The 7500-nt window shown below is 58.9% G+C and overlaps 1 non-coding gene and 1 pseudogene across 1 annotated transcript; both read left to right on the forward strand.

Moving 5' to 3' along the window:
* Positions 1-6761: 6761 nt before the first annotated feature.
* On the forward strand, positions 6762-6919 carry LOC128308847 (5.8S ribosomal RNA). Its single transcript, XR_008288599.1, has one exon. It is a non-coding gene; the product is annotated as a 5.8S ribosomal RNA (ribosomal RNA).
* Positions 6920-7316: 397 nt separating this feature from the next.
* The window catches only part of LOC128308821 (uncharacterized), a 9495-nt pseudogene continuing 9311 nt past the window's right edge, over positions 7317-7500 (forward strand).

The raw sequence follows: 7500 nt of genomic DNA on the forward strand, positions 1-7500 counted from the left end.
TTCATCGCCACCCCGGCAAGTGGGGTATCAGAAGAAGCGGCTCAGCGGGACGAGTCCATCGCGCACCCCCCCGTTCTTCTACCATCTTCCCTCACCTCGCCCGGGCGGAAAAACCTCTCCGTCGATCCTCGTGGCAGTCCGCTGCTGGCGTCCCTCCTTGAGGGGGAGTAAAACCAGCTTAAAGCGCGGAATCTTCCTTCCTTCTGGCGATGATGTCCACCAGTAGGAACCTTCGATCACGGTCGGGATCGACCGATAGCCGAGCACCGGTGGGCTCGAAACCGGTAGTGATGCTCAGCAGAGTGCCGGAAGGGCAGACCGCAGCCACGAGCGGTGCTCGCACGAGTGGCGTTGGCACGGCCACGGCTGTTAAAGGAGCCACGATGGAGAGGCTCATCGAGCGTCTGGAGGACGAGCTATCTCTCCTCCGTGTTCAGCTGACGGAGCAGGCTGAGCAATATAGGAAAGACCTCGCGGCGATGCAGGAGTGCCATCGCCAGGAGGTGCTCCATCTGCGAGAGGAGAACCGTAAGGAGCGGGAGATGGTCTCTGGGCTTCTTACGCAACTGGTTGTTGCGCAATCGCAGCAGCAACAGCAGCAGCAGCAGCAGCAGCAGCTGGCACAACAGCGAGAGGGTGCGGTGACGGCTACGGTGGTGCCGTCTCCGGACCAGGAAGGCGGCTCCTGGGCCGAGGTGGTGCGCCGTAAGCCGGCACGCCAGCAGCCGGCTCAGCAGCATCAGCAGCAGTGGCCGCAGCTCCAGCAACGGCAGCAGCCGCAGCGGCAACAGCAGCAACGTCCGCAGCAACATCAGAGCGGACAGCGTTCGGCTGGGCAGCCCCAGCAACAACAGTGGCGTTTGCAGGGCCAGTTGCTGCGGAAGCAGAGTAAGCAGCAGCCAGCATACCAGCAGCAGCAGTGGACGAACATGCAACAACAGCAGGAGAAGCGGCGCCCGAGACGGAAACGTCCAGATGAAATCGTCGTTGTGCCTGCCCCAGGAGTGTCCTACAAGGATATGTACGTGAAGCTCCGGACCAGTCCGCGGATAGCTGATTTCCAGCGGCAAATTGGTGTTGGCAGAAGAACGCCAAAAGACCACCTTCTGCTGCCGTTGAGCCGCGACGTTGATAGTGCCGCGCTGAAGGACATCATTCAGGAAGTCATCGGGGAGACTGGATCTGCATCCGTCAGGACCGAGATGGCTGAGGTCGTCCTGACCGGGATTGATAACATGGTCGACGAAGAAGCTATCAAAAAGGCGATCATGACCTCTCTGGGCAAGCAGTCGTCGGTAGCTACCGTGAACCTTTGGGAGCGTCGTGATATGACGAAGCGGGCCCGCGTGCGCCTCCCACGAGCAGAAGCCGATCTCGTCAAGGACCGACGGCTGGAGCTGGGCTACACGTATTGTGCGGTGCACGAAGCCCCAAAAGTGTCGGGTCAGCTGGCTCGGTGCTTCCGGTGTTTGGAGCGGGGGCACATCGCCGCAAGATGTACTGGGGACGACCGGTCTAAGTGTTGTATACGATGCGGCGACCACAACCACAAGGCGTCGGGTTGCACCAATGACATCAAGTGTATGCTGTGCGGCGGTGCCCATCGCATCGGTGCTGCAGCTTGTGGTGCACAGCCCTCTAACTAGATGGATGTGCTCCAGATTAACGTGAACCGCAGCAGGAGCGCACAAGATCTTGCGCTCAACACGATGAGGACGGAGCGGGCGGACGTCTGCTTAATGGTGGAGCTGCATAGTGTTCCCAGGAACAACGGGAACTGGGTGGCGGACAGGGACGGGAAGGTGGCCATCATAGCCAGCAGCGAGTCTTATCCGGTTCAGCAGGTGGTCTCCGTGACGCAGTCTGGGATCGCGGCTGCCCGGATCAACGGCGTCCTGTTCATTTGCTGCTATGTGTCGCCTTCAGCGTGTGTTCCAGAGTTCGAGGAGATCATGCAGCGCATCGAAGTGGTAGCGAGAGGTCACTCGCACGTCGTCATGGCAGGGGACCTTAACGCGTGGCATAGCGCTTGGGGTAGCGGCCGCACCAACGCAAAGGGCGAGATTGTGGTCCAGCTCGTCGACAGCTTGGGGCTGGAGGTGTTAAACACCGGCACCGCCCCAACCTTCCTGGGCAACGGAGTGGCTCGTCCGAGCGTGGTGGATGTTGCCTTCGCCAGTCGCAGCATCGCCGGAGCTAACACCTTTCCGGAGCATCGATGGAGGATAATGAGCCGGTACTCGTACAGCGACCACGTGTACATTCGGTTTGCTGTGGGGGAGTTTCTTCAGCGGCCAGCGGCAGATCGTCGTCGACAGGAGAGTCCTTCTACGCGAGAAAGCGGCACGAGATGGCGTACCCGTCAGTTTGACGCCCGGCTTTTCGACGTGGCGCTCGACGTAGCATCGTTCGCAGAGCGGGTTACAAGTGCGGGAAGCTTGGAGAGGGTCCTGACGGAAGCCTGCGATGGAACCATGGCGCGAGTGTTCCCTTCGCAAGGCCATTCGGGACGACCTGCTTATTGGTGGACGCCAGCGATCGAGGCCTTGTGTGAGGACTGCCGCCTCGCTAAGGATCGCTTCGAAGCCGCAACCAACGAGGCAGAGCAGCTCGCCGCAGCCAGCGATCTCCTTCAGGTGCGGACCGCCCTGGAGACAGCTATCACCACCAGCAAGAGAACGCACTTCGACGAGATGCTGCAGGGGCTCGCGGACGACGAGACGGGACAGTGGTTCCGTAACGTGCTAAGCCGCCTCCGTGGAAGCTGGACAGCGAGGGAGCGCGACCCATCGGTTCTGGAGGGCGTCGTCTCCACTCTGTTCCCCCAGCATCCTCCAGTTGACTGGCCTTCGTCGTCAAGCCAAGTCCTGGAGAGAGGGGAAGAGGAACCAGTTCGGGCCGTCTCAACGCAGGAGCTGCTGGACATCGCGAGCTCACTGAACCCGCGGAAGGCCCCAGGTCTGGACGGTGTGCCGAATGCCGCTCTGACTGCCGCCATTCGGAAGCATCCGGAGGTCTTTCGTGACATGTTCCAGGAATGCTTGGACAGCGAGCGGTTCCCGGATGAATGGAAGAGACAGAAGCTGGCCCTTGTCCCCAAGCCGGGCAAGCCACCGGGACTCGCTTCTTCTGCGCGCCCGATCCTGCTGCTGAACAACCCGGGAAAGGTATATGAGCGGATGCTGCTGACGCGGATCAACGACGTCGTGGAGGACTTGGATTCGCCAAGGTTGGCGGAAAACCAGTTCGGGTTCCGGAAGGGCCGTTCGACTGTACAGGCGATCCAACTGGTGGTGGATGCAGGCCGTCGCGCGATGTCATTCGGACGGACAAACAACCGGGACAAGCGCTGCCTCCTGGTTGTTGCACTGGACGTGCGCAACGCATTCAACACTGCCAGCTGGCAGTGCATCGCTGCTGCGCTCGAGGACAAGGGCGTGCCGAGGCAGATCCGCAACATCCTGAAGGACTATTTCACCGACAGGGAGCTCGTCTATGACACCGCAGACGGGCCCGTTACACGTCGAGTGACTGCAGGTGTTCCACAGGGGTCCATCCTGGGCCCGACACTGTGGAACATTATGTATGACGGCGTGTTACGGGTCGAGCTCCCCGAAGGGGCCAGCGTCATCGGCTTTGCGGACGATATTGCGGTCCTGGCACAGGGGTGCACACCAGAGGAGGCGGCATCTGTAGCTGAACAGGCGGTGGACGCGATCGCGGCCTGGATGGAGGACCATCACCTGCAGCTCGCTCCGGAGAAGACCGAGGGCGTGATGATCTCCAGCCTGCGGAGAGGTGAACTGAGGGTGCCGTTCCGCGTCGGAGACACCATCATCCACAGTAAGCAGTCGATCCGGTACCTGGGGGTCCAGATCCACGACCACCTTTCGTGGAAGCCACACGTGGAGCTGTCGACGGCCAAAGCCCTCCGCGTGGTAGGCGTGGTCACCTCAGTCATGAGAAACCACAGTGGACCCCAGGTGGCCAAGCGTCGGTTGTTGGCGGCGGTGGCGGAGTCGATCGTCCGGTATGCTGCCCCCGTGTGGTCTGAGGCGACGGATCTGCAGTGGTGCCGACGGAAGCTGGCCCAGGTGCAGAAGCCCCTGGCACGTGGCGTCACCAGCTCGTTCGTGTCGGTGGCATACGAGACCGGAGTCGTGCTAGCAGGCCTTGTGCCGTTCAGGCTGCTGGTGCGAGAGGACGCAAGGTGCCATCGGAGGCTCCTAGCTGCTCCGGGTGCCAGCCGCAAGGACATCCGGCTGGAGGAGCGGCAGAGGACTCTGCAGGAGTGGCAGAGAGCATGGGACGAGGCGGCCGCAGCATCAACGGCCAGTCGGTACGTGGTTTGGGCCCACCGAGTGATCCCGGACCTGCACCAGTGGATGGGAAGGCGGCATGGAGAGGTGGATTTCCACCTCTCGCAGGTGTTAACCGGGCACGGTTTCTTCCGGGAATACCTCCATGTCTGTGGTTTTGCCCCATCGGCGGAGTGCCCACGGTGCCCGGGGTCTGTCGAGTCGGTGGCCCACGTGCTGTTCCGGTGCGAGGTGTTCCAGGACATCCGAGTGGAGCTGCTGGGGTACGGCACCAGCGACCCGGTCAACGAGGACAACATGGGCATGAAGTTGCTGGAGAGCCCCGAGCGGTGGAACAACATCCAGGAAGCTGCTCGCAGAATCACGAAGGTGTTACAGCAGCTCTGGCGCGAGGATGAGCTGCAGCTCAACCTTCGTGCACATCTCGAATCGCAACCGGCGATAACATCAGCAGACGACGCTGGTGCACAGGATGGCGAGCAGGTGTCTGTCGACGGGGTGGCGGACCTCTTCCGAGTCAACCGAGGTCGAGCCAGCCGAAACAGAAGAGGTCGTCGAAGGGCTGAAGAACGGGCGGAAGTGCGCCTTGCATCCGCACTGGCAGCAGCTGAACGTGATCGTGAGAGGATCATTCTGATGGCGGCGGTGCAGGCGGAGGAAGCAGGAGAAGCGCCACCACCCATCCCCACACGAGGACGCGGACTGCCTCCTTCTCCGAGTACCTTGAGAGCGCGACATGAGCGAAGACTCTACCTACAGCGGGTCTATCGTCAACGAGCGAGGGAAGGGACTCTACCACCAGTCCCACGAGGTAGAAGCCGGCGGAGTCGGACAGCCCCTTCGGAGGCGGACATCATCCGGCGGCGTGTGAGAAGACGAGAGATGGAGCGGCTACGTCGAACATCACGAAGGGAGCCGTCCAACCAGGGGGTGCGTGAGGTGCTATCTGCAGATTCCCTGGCATCTATCACGGAATCTACTACTTCCGGCCGATAAGCGAGGGGAATTTCGGGGGTGGAAAGTAAATAGAGGAACGGCATTATCGAATGCGATGGGAGACCCATACGATTAATTGAATTAATAAAGGCGATGCCACTTGCGCTTAATACTCCTGGTCCCAAGCCCCGCTAGGGAACGGGTCCAGGAGGGGGAGAAAAGGGATAGATATAAGTTTATTTTAAGCTTTGTACAAATAAATCCCTGAGTGTTAACAAAAAAAAAAAAAAAAACGAAGTGGAGCTTGCGGCTTAATTTGACTCAACACGGGAAAATTTACCAGGTCCGAACTTATCGAGGTAAGACAGATTGAGAGCTCTTTCTCAAATTTAAGGGTAGTGGTGCATGGCCGTTCTTAGTTCGTGGAATGATTTGTCTGGTTAATTCCGATAACGAACGCGACTCAAACAAGCTAACTAGAACGCTGTCAGCAGTGCACCTCCGGGCGCACCTGACGTCAAGGCCGGCGGCCCCTTCACGGGCGGTCGTCGGCCACGTTTGCCCTGCTTAGCGGGACAACTTGTGTTTAGCAAGGTGAGAATGAGCGATAACAGGTCCGTGATGCCCTTAGATGTTCTGGGCTGCACGCGTGCTACAATGTGAGCAGCAGCGTGTTCTCGCCAATTGGCGCCCCCATTCCGAGAGGAACGGGAAATCACCCAAATGCTCATTTAGTTGGGATTGGGGACTGCAACGGTCCCCATGAACCTGGAATTTCTAGTAAGTGCTAGTCATTAGCTAGCGCTGATTACGTCCCTGCCCTTTGTACACACCGCCCGTCGCTACTACCGATGGATTATTTAGTGAGGTCTCTGGAGGCACACCTTCCGCGGTTCCTTCGTGAGCTGCAGCTGGCATGGCCGAAGTTGACCGAACTTGATGATTTAGAGGAAGTAAAAGTCGTAACAAGGTTTCCGTAGGTGAACCTGCGGAAGGATCATTACCGATCAATACATATATGTTGTTGTGTGAGTTGGTTAGAGAGATAGAGAAACACGGTATCAGCAGAACAAACTGCTATGTTACCTTTTGGGGGCCGCGCACGCCAATTAGACCCGCGAGAGAGGTGTGTCTATACTACGATATTGAGCGTGCGCGACCGTAGGCCAGTGGCCTTCGTACCTGTGCGCACACTCCCAATGGCAGCCATCGAACGCGTAAAGTGTGTGACACATGGGCGAAGGTAAAGACCCACTAGAACATATTTAAACACTGGCCTCGAGCGAGAGAGAACCAAATCAAGAGAACGAAAGTTGTGCAAGATCGCGCCGATGCCGCCCACATCGCGCGTCGATCAATGGGAAGGAAGACCAATGGTCATCCTTGTCCACCCTGGACGGCTTCGAAGGAACCGAGAGGTGCACGGTTACGCTGTCCGGGGAACTTAAGTTGTGAGAGATGCACCTAGCGCATAACGAAAACATAGGAGACAGTTGAACATACCAAAACCCTAGGCAGGGGATCACTCGGCTCATGGATCGATGAAGACCGCAGCTAAATGCGCGTCAGAATGTGAACTGCAGGACACATGAACACCGACACGTTGAACGCATATGGCGCATCGGACGTTTAAACCCGACCGATGCACACATTCTTGAGTGCCTACCAATTCTTGTTACACACTATTCCATAACTACAGGACGCCCGCGTACCAGCGGCACGCCTGGGCGAGCAGCACGCCCGGGAGTGTGTCGCAGGCTTGAACACACGCGTTTGGCGCACTGTGCATCATGGCGTGCTCGGACCCCTTCCGCGGGGGACCTTGGGCGCTGAAATGGTAAGGCGGTACAGTTGGCCCAGTGGGTGCGTGTCGTGTCGCACGGTTCGAACTTCGGCTATAAGACAACCTGGGAGCACCGGAAGCCCTTGAACACCTGGCTTGCCGTCTGTTGCCGGGACCCGCCGTCTGGCCGAGTCGTGTAACGCGTGCGGTACGCCCACCCGCTGGATACAAGCGAACAAGTGCGTGCTACTATTTACCATTCGGGAAAAATCCAACGTAGGCCTCAAGTGATGTGTGAGAACCCCCAGAATTTAAGCATATTAATAAGGGGAGGACAAGAAACCAACAGGGATTCCCTGAGTAGCTGCGAGCGAAACGGGATAAGCTCAGCACGTAGGGACGGCGCGTACCTCGCGTCTGTCCGATTCCGTGTACTGGACCGGTCCGTTATCTACCACTTAC

The sequence above is a fragment of the Anopheles moucheti genome (assembly GCF_943734755.1).
Source record: "Anopheles moucheti chromosome X unlocalized genomic scaffold, idAnoMoucSN_F20_07 X_unloc_6, whole genome shotgun sequence".
Classification (NCBI taxonomy): Eukaryota; Metazoa; Arthropoda; class Insecta; order Diptera; family Culicidae; genus Anopheles; species Anopheles moucheti.